The 12,572-nt window shown below is 43.5% G+C and overlaps 3 non-coding genes across 3 annotated transcripts; all 3 read right to left on the bottom strand.

Moving 5' to 3' along the window:
• Positions 1 to 1,532: 1,532 nt before the first annotated feature.
• LOC142702937 (U2 spliceosomal RNA) lies at positions 1,533 to 1,723 on the bottom strand. The gene has a single exon (XR_012867316.1). It is a non-coding gene; the product is annotated as a U2 spliceosomal RNA (small nuclear RNA).
• A 1,242-nt stretch (positions 1,724 to 2,965) lies between these two features.
• LOC142702940 (U2 spliceosomal RNA) lies at positions 2,966 to 3,149 on the bottom strand. Its single transcript, XR_012867318.1, has one exon. It is a non-coding gene; the product is annotated as a U2 spliceosomal RNA (small nuclear RNA).
• Positions 3,150 to 9,281: 6,132 nt separating this feature from the next.
• On the bottom strand, positions 9,282 to 9,473 carry LOC142702939 (U2 spliceosomal RNA). The gene has a single exon (XR_012867317.1). It is a non-coding gene; the product is annotated as a U2 spliceosomal RNA (small nuclear RNA).
• Between the last annotated feature and the right edge of the window lie 3,099 nt (positions 9,474 to 12,572).

The raw sequence follows: 12,572 nt of genomic DNA, 5'->3' as shown, positions 1-12,572 counted from the left end.
CAGATTCCAAAAGTGTTTTTTGTGTTTGCCATTGTTTCTGTCTTTCTGAAGGGATCTCCCCTTTTAATCCCATTATTTCAACACCTGTTGGACAATGCATGAGTGATAATGAGCTAATTGATTAAATGCAATTAATGAATACATTGCCACCTCTTGTTTTGTGTCGTCTGTGTGTCTGTGTTTCCGGCATTTCACATTGGAACAGCTCATTCACCTTCCTTGTCTTCTCTCCGCCCTCCCTTTTAGGTAAGTTAAAGAGCTGCACCTGAGCCAGCCACTGATTGATGCAGCACCACAGTCAAATAGTGGAGTGGAGTAGGGGAACAGCAAACAGCCATTAAAGCCGCCCGCCCGCCACAATGGACCTACCTGTGTACACTAGATGGATGTGATGGAATGTACTGTCGTCACTACATTTCAAGAAGGAGTAAGAATTGCAGTTGCAACAAAGCCTTGCTTGCCTACAAAGAGAGCAGCAATTTGGATTTGTTACTATGTTACCTAGAAGAAAAACGCCTTCCTGGCAACGCCCAAATGCCCTGCTGCCATGCAGATAAACACTGGCAGCGGCAGCAAGTGCATGCCCACAGCCACCCCTTGTTCCTTCACACCTTGTATCAGCTGTAATCCAGTCCAGTCCAGTGCTGCCTGCTGAGCAGCACTGACCAACACTGCCTGGGCCCAGGCTTTTATCTCTGAGGCCCCATTATGATGTCAGAAAGCTGGCTCTGGCTCCTCAGGGCTCCACTATGACACGTGCAAAGTTCCGTCTGAACTTTATATAAGACGGTGCGGCTCAGTCAGTCACTCAGTGTTGCCTGAGAGGGCAACACTGCAACAGCCGGCCGCCAGGCTGTCTTTTTTTGCACAGCTAGTTGCCTCCAGGAGGCCACAAGAGGGAGACAAGGGACTGCAAAATGGAAAATAAGCATCCACCAACTTTACAGACAACTTCTCCTTGCTCCTACAACCTCCATCCTTGCACAGTTTGTTATTCTTCTAGGTAACATAGTAACAAATCCAAATTGCTGCTCTCTTTGTAGGCAAGCAAGGCTTTGTTGCAACTGCAATTCTTACTCCTTCTTGAAATGTAGGGACGACAGTACATTCCATCACATCCATCTAGTGTACACAGGTAGGTCCATTGTGGCGGGCGGACGGGCGGGCGGCTTTAATGGCTGTTTGCTGTTCCCCTACTCCACTCCACTATTTGACTGTGGTGCTGCATCAATCAGTGGCTGGCTCAGGTGCAGCTCTTTAACTTACCTAAAAGGGAGGGCGGAGAGAAGACAAGGAAGGTGAATGAGCTGTTCCAATGTGAAATGCCGGAAACACAGACACACAGACGACACAAAACAAGAGGTGGCAATGTATTCATTAATTGCATTTAATCAATTAGCTCATTATCACTCATGCATTGTCCAACAGGTGTTGAAATAATGGGATTAAAAGGGGAGATCCCTTCAGAAAGACAGAAACAATGGCAAACACAAAAAACACTTTTGGAATCTGATTTTAGTCAACACATAAGGAAAGGGTGCACCGGTCCTGGAAATACTGCAATACCAGGTCAATGCGTGGAGTGGACAGAGCAAGCTCTATTTCCATCTCCCTGTTCTAAAAATCCATTTAATATATGGTCCCCAGATAGGGGACGTATCAGATATTAAACTGATAAGAACAGATACTACACTTGATCTTAGCCAAAAGGCCGAGAAGCGATAACCCGAACGGGCCGCGCGTTGCCCGAGCCTGCCCGATACGACTGTTCAGCCCTTGCAGCGATTCAGCCTACTTCTAGGCAATTCCATGGGGCCCTGCAGGCTCACACACTCACAGCTACACGGGAGGTGAATAAAGGCCGGAGAGGAAGCCAGACAGGATTTGCTTCTTTTGCTTGCACCACAATGCAGTGCTGAAAGAGGAGGAATCTACATAAAAACGCCTTCCTGGCAACGCCCAAATGCCCTGCTGCCATGCAGATAAACACTGGCAGCGGCAGCAAGTGCATGCCCACAGCCACCCCTTGTTCCTTCACACCTTGTATCAGCTGTAATCCAGTCCAGTCCAGTGCTGCCTGCTGAGCAGCACTGACCAACACTGCCTGGGCCCAGGCTTTTATCTCTGAGGCCCCATTATGATGTCAGAAAGCTGGCTCTGGCTCCTCAGGGCTCCACTATGACACGTGCAAAGTTCCGTCTGAACTTTATATAAGACGGTGCGGCTCAGTCAGTCACTCAGTGTTGCCTGAGAGGGCAACACTGCAACAGCCGGCCGCCAGGCTGTCTTTTTTTGCACAGCTAGTTGCCTCCAGGAGGCCACAAGAGGGAGACAAGGGACTGCAAAATGGAAAATAAGCATCCACCAACTTTACAGACAACTTCTCCTTGCTCCTACAACCTCCATCCTTGCACAGTTTGTTATTCTTCTAGGTAACATAGTAACAAATCCAAATTGCTGCTCTCTTTGTAGGCAAGCAAGGCTTTGTTGCAACTGCAATTCTTACTCCTTCTTGAAATGTAGGGACGACAGTACATTCCATCACATCCATCTAGTGTACACAGGTAGGTCCATTGTGGCGGGCGGGCGGGCGGGCGGGCGGCTTTAATGGCTGTTTGCTGTTCCCCTACTCCACTCCACTATTTGACTGTGGTGCTGCATCAATCAGTGGCTGGCTCAGGTGCAGCTCTTTAACTTACCTAAAAGGGAGGGCGGAGAGAAGACAAGGAAGGTGAATGAGCTGATCCAATGTGAAATGCCGGAAACACAGACACACAGACGACACAAAACAAGAGGTGGCAATGTATTCATTAATTGCATTTAATCAATTAGCTCATTATCACTCATGCATTGTCCAACAGGTGTTGAAATAATGGGATTAAAAGGGGAGATCCCTTCAGAAAGACAGAAACAATGGCAAACACAAAAAACACTTTTGGAATCTGATTTTAGTCAACACATAAGGAAAGGGTGCACCGGTCCTGGAAATACTGCAATACCAGGTCAATGCGTGGAGTGGACAGAGCAAGCTCTATTTCCATCTCCCTGTTCTAAAAATCCATTTAATATATGGTCCCCAGATAGGGGACGTATCAGATATTAAACTGATAAGAACAGATTTTTTTTTTTTTTTTTTTTTTAAAACCTTCAGGTTTGGATTAATTATTTTTAAAAACACTCGTTCATATCCTGTCGATACTTACTATCAGTATCCTAGACATTTCTGAACGATTCCATCCAATCATCATCAGGCTTTTTCATTTTGGTTTTTTAAATTTTCATATAACACAAAGCAAATACAGAAACAATATAAAAATTCCACCCCTCCACTACACTCTCACCATATACCTCCACTTCAAAACCTTCCAAATCCCTTCTGCATCCACCTCCCCCAACCTTTCCTTATCTACCAAATACACTGTATACATCCTATCCAATACCATTCTCAAACATCTTTCCACAGTTACATTTTTCTTTCTAAACACATACAGGTTCCTAACATCCCACAAAACCTCTTTTATAATTGCTAATATGACAAATAATACCCTTTGATTTTTCTGACTTACACTCGCAAGCCCAAACAAAACTATTTCCATGCATAACCTATTAATCCCAACCAACTCCTTAAGTAACGGACCCATACCCCTCCAAACTCCCTGTGCCACCCCACAATTCCAAAACAGATGCACTATACTTTCACTCCCACCACAATTCTCTCTTGGACACAAATCACTCCTCACAACTCCACGATTTTTCTGAAACTCTCTAACTGACAACCCACCATGCAAACTCTGCCATACAATCTCTCTCTGTCTATTTGTAATACCATCTGTCCTCAACCCCTTCCACACCTTACCAACACACTGACCTCTCACCATATTTATATTACATTGGACTTCCATATCTTTTATACACTTAAACACACTCTTCTTATCTTTCAAACATTCTTTCTTCACCGCTGTCAATCCAAATTTCCTCATAAAATTCTCAATAAACTCATACCATTTAGGACTCACAAACGCATACGGCTTCCTTAAATATCTTTTTATCCATCCTATTTTCCCTAACACCTTCCCACCCAGAAATCTCACCATGCATGCAAATTTCCAATCACCTCCCAGCATCCTCTTCACTGCAAACATCACATTCACCCCTAAATACACTTCAATATTAGGAAAATTCATACCCCCATTCACCCAGTCCTTCAGCACAGTCTCTCTTCTCACTCTCTCCATTGTCGTTCCCCAAAAAAACACAAACATAATTCTATTCAATTTCCTTACAACCATATACCCCGGAGGAAACACCACAGCAAGATACAGAAAAATCGGCAAAATCACACTTTTTATCACCATTATCTTTCCTTCAAACGTCAACTCTCTCAAACTCCAAAATCTCAACTTCCTACTCACTCTTTTCTCCACATCTACCCAACTCTCACTTCCATCCAATTTTTCATCCATTTTAACCCCCAAAATTTGAATCGCACCGTCCACTCTTTTCACCCCCAAGTCCTCATTCATACCTGAACATCCAAACCTCTTATACTCACTTTTCTTCCAATTTACCCTAAAAGCTGACGCACCACAAAACAAAGACACCAATAATTTTGCCCTCCTCAAAACTGCAAAAGAATCACACAGCACACACACATCGTCCATATACGCCAACACTTTCAGCCCTTTCCCACCACTCCCTGGAATCTGCACTCCTCTCATACACTTATCCTTCCTAATCATCTCTAATAATGGTTCTAAAGCACACACAAAGATTATAGGGGACAAAGGGCATCCCTGCCTTACACCCGAACACACCTTCACTTCTTCACTCACCCATCCGTTTATCAAAATCTTACTGCCCACACCCTTATACAACATCCTCACCATATTCACAAACTCTCCAGGAAACCCCATCCTCACCAACACTCTAAACAAAAAATCATGCGACAACCTATCAAACGCTTTTTCAAAATCAATAGATAACACACTAAGCTCTTGCTTTCTCTCCCTTGCATCCCACAACACATCTCTCAATAAACAAAGATTCTCCCCAATCCTTCTCCCAGGAATTCCACACACTTGATCCTCCCCAATCACCTGATCGATCACATCTCTCATTCTATTGGCAATCATTTTAGCAAAAATCTTGTAATCCACATTCAACAAAGTTATAGGTCTCCAATTCCTTACATCCTTCTCATCCCCTTTCTTATAAATCAGCACAACCACTCCACTCTTCATACTCTCCGCCAATCTACACTTTTCCCGCATAAAAACATATATCTCAATCATATCTAACTTAATCACATCCCACATTCGCTTATAAAACTCCACTGGCAACCCATCCTCTCCCGGTGTTCTATTCACTGACATGCTTTCAATAGCTGATTTAACCTCTTCCTCCCCAACTCCTCTCACCAGCCTATCATACTCCACTCTGTCCACCTGCTTCTCAATCACAGCCACCACCTCCGACTCCAAATCTCTATCACACTCCTTTACTGCATACAATTCTCTGTAAAACTCTTCAACCACTCCTAACACCACTTTCCCTTTTACCACATTCCCATCCTTATCATACACACATACCAAATCCTCTTTTCTCCCAATCACTTTTTTAAAAAAATATCTCGAACATTTCTCATTCTTTTCTAACTTATCCAATCTTGCTTGATACATAATTTCCTTACCCTTTTTCACCATCCATTCTTTCATATTCTTCTTAACTTCCTCAATCTTCTCATCCACCTCCCAACCATTCTTCTTCAAACTTCTCAAAAACCCCAATCTTTTATACAAGCACTCATACTTTCTCCTTCTACCAGCTGCTCTTCTATAACCAACTTTCTTAAAATATACTTTTGTCTTTTCCTTCACCCAATCCCACCACTCCAACACATCTACAAACTCATTCTTCCTTCTACACCAACTCCCATACAAATTAACATATTTCCCATACACCTCCTCATCTTCTAACAAATTAACATTTAATTTCCATAAACCCCTCCCACTTATACATTCCACATCCAAAACCAGTTCACACATCACACACTCATGATCCGAATATATTACCCTCATTTGCATATAATTTTTGCCCATAATACCTTTCGACACAAAACACATATCTAGTCTCGAACTATAAATACCCCTGTCTGAAAAATATGTATCTTGGGGGTCTACCCCACATAATTTTATCACATCCTTCAACTGAAAATCAAACAATATATTTTTAACCACATTACCAGACACATCCACATTTTTTCCATCAATCTCACAATTAAAGTCCCCTATCCACACAACCGGATCCTTCCCAGGCAAAAACATTTTAACTTTTTCAAACAATTCCACTCTTTCATTCTTATTAACTGGAGCATATATATTAATTATACGAACATTCACTCTATTAAATCTCACCACCACCATCACACACCTTCCCTCCTCAATAACAGTATGACTACAAATTTCTATTTTTTTGTTTTTGAATAAAATCCCCACACCATCATTTCTATTTTTGTTTGACACTGACCATATTGCAGGCCCGTGCACCCACTCCTCCTGCCCTACCACAAAATCCAATCCACACTCTTGAACACAAATTACATCAACATTTTGATTTGCTAATATATCTAGTATAAGAGCTCTTCTGGCTCTACTCCTAAACATACGCACATTGGATGACAAAAACTTCAAAGACATAATCTAAAACAACCCAAAGGAAGAAAATTTAGCAACGCCATTATTTTAAGATTTTCCTCTGGAGTACTTTGGAAGAACCTTCTCCGCCAGAGCCTGTATCCATATGGGCCTCAAATAAACATTCGAATGGGTTCTCCAACGAAATCGCCTCTTCTTCCACCTTCTCAAAACGTGGCTTTTTTGCCGTTTTCCTGGGGGGACGAAAACATTCTGCACCTGTGACAGTCACTTCCCCCCCAGGAGGTTCATCTTCCTCGGAGAGAGACCAGTCTATTCTTGCTGACTCATCAATCAAAATGCTCATGGGAGATTCCACAGCTGGGCTAATCAACCCCTCCCCCATTTCCACCTGCTGCTGGTCTTGCACAGCTTCATTTTGTCTTTTTTCAGCCTCCTCAGACATCCTCAAGAATCTTGCTCCTTCCTCCCTCTTCCTATCAAGATCCATTTGATTCCTTTGCTTCCTAGCCTCCTCCTGCTTCTTCCTTTCTTCCCTCCTCTTTACCACTTCAGGACAGTCTCTGTACATATGCCCAGTCAATCCACATAAATCACAGGCTCTAGGCTGTGGACACGCCCCAGCCTCATGTCCAGGATTTTTACAGTTCCTGCACAGTTTAACCCCTGGGCAATCCTCCTTTAAATGGCCAAATTTAAAGCAGTTCCTGCAAAAGGATGGCTGTCCTTGATAATACAGATAGCCTCTGTTTCCAGCCACAGAAAAATTGGCAGGTGGGTGTCTCACTCCCCCAATACAGCTTTCATCAGGTCTTAATTTCACCCAGAATTTATATGTTCCATTAAAGATGTTAAGGATACTTTTCTGCCTTACCCCTCCTTTCACACTTAAACAGTACTGTCCAAGAAAGTTCTTTAGGATATTAACATCCGTGAAAGGGTTAAACACATGGATAAAAACAGTTTTTTCTTCTAGTTCAAACAGTGGAACAAATGTGACATTCCTCAGTACCTGGTTAGATGCATTGGTCTTCAGACATTCATAGAATAGCAGGCAGGTCCCATCCACATAAAAGGAAATGTCATAGATACCTTGTTTTTTTGATTCTTGAATACAAAAAACATCATTTTCCAGGGAAATACCAGCCATCTTCTCCACAATTTCGTGTCCAACATATGAGATGCTGTTCTTCACGCTGTCAGAGATCTCCACCTTCAGCCGGACTGTCTTCTGGATACCTGAGGAAAATTCCATACCTGCCATCTTTTCAGCCTATCGGTCCAGGACCATAGGAGGATCGCCACTCAAAAGGTCTCCTGCTACCACAGGAACACTCGCACCCCCGACCCAGACCAGAGCAATAAACTCTGATCTGAGCCAAAAGGCCGAGAAGCGATAACCCGAACGGGCCGCGCGTTGCCCGAGCCTGCCCGATACTGCTGTTCAGCCCTTGCAGCGATTCAGCCTACTTCTAGGCAATTCCATGGGGCCCTGCAGGCTCACACACTCACAGCTACACGGGAGGTGAATAAAGGCCGGAGAGGAAGCCAGACAGGATTTGCTTCTTTTGCTTGCACCACAATGCAGTGCTGAAAGAGGAGGAATCTACATAAAAACGCCTTCCTGGCAGCGCCCAAATGCCCTGCTGCCATTCAGATTAACACTGGCAGCGGCAGCAAGTGCATGCCCACAGCCACCCCTTGTTCCTTCACACCTTGTATCAGCTGTAATCCAGTCCAGTCCAGTGCTGCCTGCTGAGCAGCACTGACCAACACTGCCTGGGCCCAGGCTTTTATCTCTGAGGCCCCATTATGATGTCAGAAAGCTGGCTCTGGCTCCTCAGGGCTCCACTATGACACGTGCAAAGTTCCGTCTGAACTTTATATAAGACGGTGCGGCTCAGTTAGTCACTCAGTGTTGCCTGAGAGGGCAACACTGCAACAGCCGGCCGCCAGGCTGTCTTTTTTTGCACAGCTAGTTGCCTCCAGGAGGCCACAAGAGGGAGACAAGGGACTGCAAAATGGAAAATAAGCATCCACCAACTTTACAGACAACTTCTCCTTGCTCCTACAACCTCCATCCTTGCACAGTTTGTTATTCTTCTAGGTAACATAGTAACAAATCCAAATTGCTGCTCTCTTTGTAGGCAAGCAAGGCTTTGTTGCAACTGCAATTCTTACTCCTTCTTGAAATGTAGGGACGACAGTACATTCCATCACATCCATCTAGTGTACACAGGTAGGTCCATTGTGGCGGGCGGGCGGCTTTAATGGCTGTTTGCTGTTCCCCTACTCCACTCCACTATTTGACTGTGGTGCTGCATCAATCAGTGGCTGGCTCAGGTGCAGCTCTTTAACTTACCTAAAAGGGAGGGCGGAGAGAAGACAAGGAAGGTGAATGAGCTGTTCCAATGTGAAATGCCGGAAACACAGACACACAGACGACACAAAACAAGAGGTGGCAATGTATTCATTAATTGCATTTAATCAATTAGCTCATTATCACTCATGCATTGTCCAACAGGTGTTGAAATAATGGGATTAAAAGGGGAGATCCCTTCAGAAAGACAGAAACAATGGCAAACACAAAAAACACTTTTGGAATCTGATTTTAGTCAACACATAAGGAAAGGGTGCACCGGTCCTGGAAATACTGCAATACCAGGTCAATGCGTGGAGTGGACAGAGCAAGCTCTATTTCCATCTCCCTGTTCTAAAAATCCATTTAATATATGGTCCCCAGATAGGGGACGTATCAGATATTAAACTGATAAGAACAGATTTTTTTTTTTTTTTTTTTTTTTTTTTTTTTAAAACCATCAGGTCTGGTGGTAAAGGCCTAAATAACTTGACAAAAAGCAAACTCATCAAGATTTCAAGCCATAACCAGGTCATCATGTGGTTCTTATTCATTTATTTTTTATTTGACAAAAGGTGTGCAGGTAAAATTTAACAGGATAAATACAATTTTAAGTGTATGTTTTTATTTTAAACTAGGTGTTTCCATTTTTTGAACTTCCAAACACCTTCAGCGTCAAACTTGTCTCCTTTCCGTTTATCCCAAAGGTAACATAAGTACAGTCGGCTTAAAATCAATTTGACACAATCAGAGTCCTCCCACACTTCCCGTTTATATACATAAATGTTTCTGGCGTCCCATAAGACTTCTTTGACACATAACATGAGCAACCATAACACTCGGCTCTTGTGTTTGTCTGTCAACCCTATTCCAAAAAGAACATAGTCAAATGTGAGGTATTGAATCCCTGTCAGTTCTTTGACTACGTTTTTTAATTGGTCTAAAACCCGTTGCGCAAAATCACAATTCCAGAAGAGGTGCAGAATGCTTTCCCTGCCCCCGCATCCCTGTCTTGGGCACATATCCGTTCTTACTAAATCCCTCTTTTTCTGTACTTCCCTGACTGGTAAGGCCCCTTGCATACTGAGCCACATTACCTGTGTTTGTTTGTTAGTCATACCATCCATAGACAGATTTTTCCATACCTGTTGGGTTTCTACAGATGTCAGGAGATCTATGTTGGTCGTCGTCTCATCCTTTGTACAGGCTGCCAGGACTTTATTTTTATTGCATAGGTCCGTTGTACTTAAGTCACACAGTTCATGTTTAATAACAAAAATTTCTATACATTTATACCAGGATGGACAAAGAAAGGCCACGGGTTGTCGCAGGTTACGGCTACACCATCCCATTCTACACCATATCCATCCTCCCGAGTATCGAATCATGTGGGCTACTTTTGTGTTACCTTTAAACAGTCTCAATACAGTAACTATAAGGTTAATGGCTAGAAAAAGGTGAACATCAGGGAAACCCAATCCTCCGTTTTTCCTAGATTTCACTACTGTACTCCGTTTAACTCTTTCCATTTTACAACCCCATAGGAAGAGGAAGATAACCCTATTAATTTTTCTGAGTTCCATGTAACTGGGTGGGAAAATGTTCGCCACATACAGCAACATGGGCAAAATTACACATTTGACCATCAACACCTTTCCAGTGTAAGTTAAATCCCTCAATTCCCAGAAATCCAGTTTTCTCGCTATTTTCTCCCTCACCGTTCCCCAGCTCTGCTGACCATTTAATCTTTCATCAAACTGAAGACCCAGAACTTTTATACTGTCAACAATTTTAACCCCCACATCAGACATGTCACATGCACCTCCAAAACATTTGACTTCACATTTGTCCCAATTTATTCTGAAAGCCGATGCTCCACAATATATGTTGGCTAATAGTTTAGCTCTTAACAATTCAGCTTTATTTTCACTCACCACACACACATCATCCATATAACCTAAGACTTTCACACACTGGCCCCCACTCCCAGGTATTTTTACCCCTCCCATAAACTTGTCACTCCGTATCATGCAGAATAAAGGTTCCATAGCACAAATAAAAACTAGCGGTGATAGCGGGCAGCCTTGTCTGACTCCCGAGGAAACACTAACTCTATTGCTTAGAAAGCCATTAACTAGAATCCAACTCCCTATTTCTTCATACAGGCTCCTAATGGCCTTAACGAAAATTGGCGGAAAGCCCATCCTCTCTATAACCTGAAACAAAGAGATTTACTTGTGAATAGCTCGCCTGGGAAACATCCAGAGAAGTCAAAGACAGTGCTTCTATACTAATTGCCAGGCGCTGAGACGAATGCCGCCAAGATCAAGCGTCTAAGACTTACGGTTCAAGAATTAGCCTCAGAAACAGTGGGAAACAGTGCTTCTATACTAATTGCCAGGCGCTGAGACGAATGCCGCCAAGATCGAGCGTCTATGACTTACGGTTCAAGAATTAGCCTCAGAAACAGTGGTTCTGAACATGCTGCTAATAGCTCGCCTGGGAAACATCCAGAGAAGTCCAATATAGTGTTTTTTAGACTGGCTGCCACGAGCTGAAACGAATGCAACCAAGAGCGAGCGTCTGTGACTTACGATTCAAGAGTTATTCACAGAAACATGGTTCTGAACTTTGCTGCCAGCCGCGAAAGCGAAAGTAACCAAGATCGAGCGTCTAGGATTTACTTGTGAATAGCTCGCCTGGGAAACATCCAGAAAAGTCAAAGACAGTGCTTCTATACTAATTGCCAGGCGCTGAGACGAATGCCGCCAAGATCAAGCGTCTAAGACTTACGGTTCAAGAATTAGCCTCAGAAACAGTGGGAAACAGTGCTTCTATACTAATTGCCAGGCGCTGAGACGAATGCCGCCAAGATCGAGCGTCTATGACTTACGGTTCAAGAATTAGCCTCAGAAACAGTGGTTCAAAACATGCTGCCAATAGCTCGCCTGGGAAACATCCAGAGAAGTCCAAGATAGTGTTTTTTAGACTGGCTGCCACGAGCTGAAACGAATGCAGCCAAGAGCGAGCGTCTGTGACTTACGGTTCAAGAGTTATTCACAGAAACATGGTTCGGAACTTTGCTGCCAGCCGCGAAAGCGAAAATAACCAAGATCGAGCGTCTAGGATTTACTAGTCAATAGTTCGCCTGGGAAACATCCAGAGAAGTCAAAGACAGTGATTCTATACTAATTGCCAGGCGCTGAGACGAATGCCGCCAAGATCGAGCGTCTATGACTTACGGTTCAAGAATTAGCCTCAGAAACAGTGGTTCTGAACATGCTGCCAATAGCTCGCCTGGGAAACATCCAGAGAAGTCCAAGATAGTGTTTTTTTTAGACTGGCTGCCACGAGCTGAAACGAATGCAGCCAAGAGCGAGCGTCTGTGACTTACGGTTCAAAAGTTATTCACATAAACATGGTTCTGAACTTTGCTGCCAGCCGCGAAAGCGAAAGCAACCAAGATCGAGCGTCTAGGATTTACTTGTGAATAGCTCGCCTGGAAAACATCCAGAGAAGTCAAAGACAGTGCAGCTATACTAATTGCCAGGCGCTGAGAC

This window comes from Rhinoderma darwinii, unplaced genomic scaffold (genome assembly GCF_050947455.1).
Source record: "Rhinoderma darwinii isolate aRhiDar2 unplaced genomic scaffold, aRhiDar2.hap1 Scaffold_2505, whole genome shotgun sequence".
Classification (NCBI taxonomy): domain Eukaryota; kingdom Metazoa; phylum Chordata; class Amphibia; order Anura; family Rhinodermatidae; genus Rhinoderma; species Rhinoderma darwinii.
The sequence above is the reverse complement of the archived record's forward strand: the minus strand, read 5'-3'. Positions and strand labels throughout refer to the sequence as shown.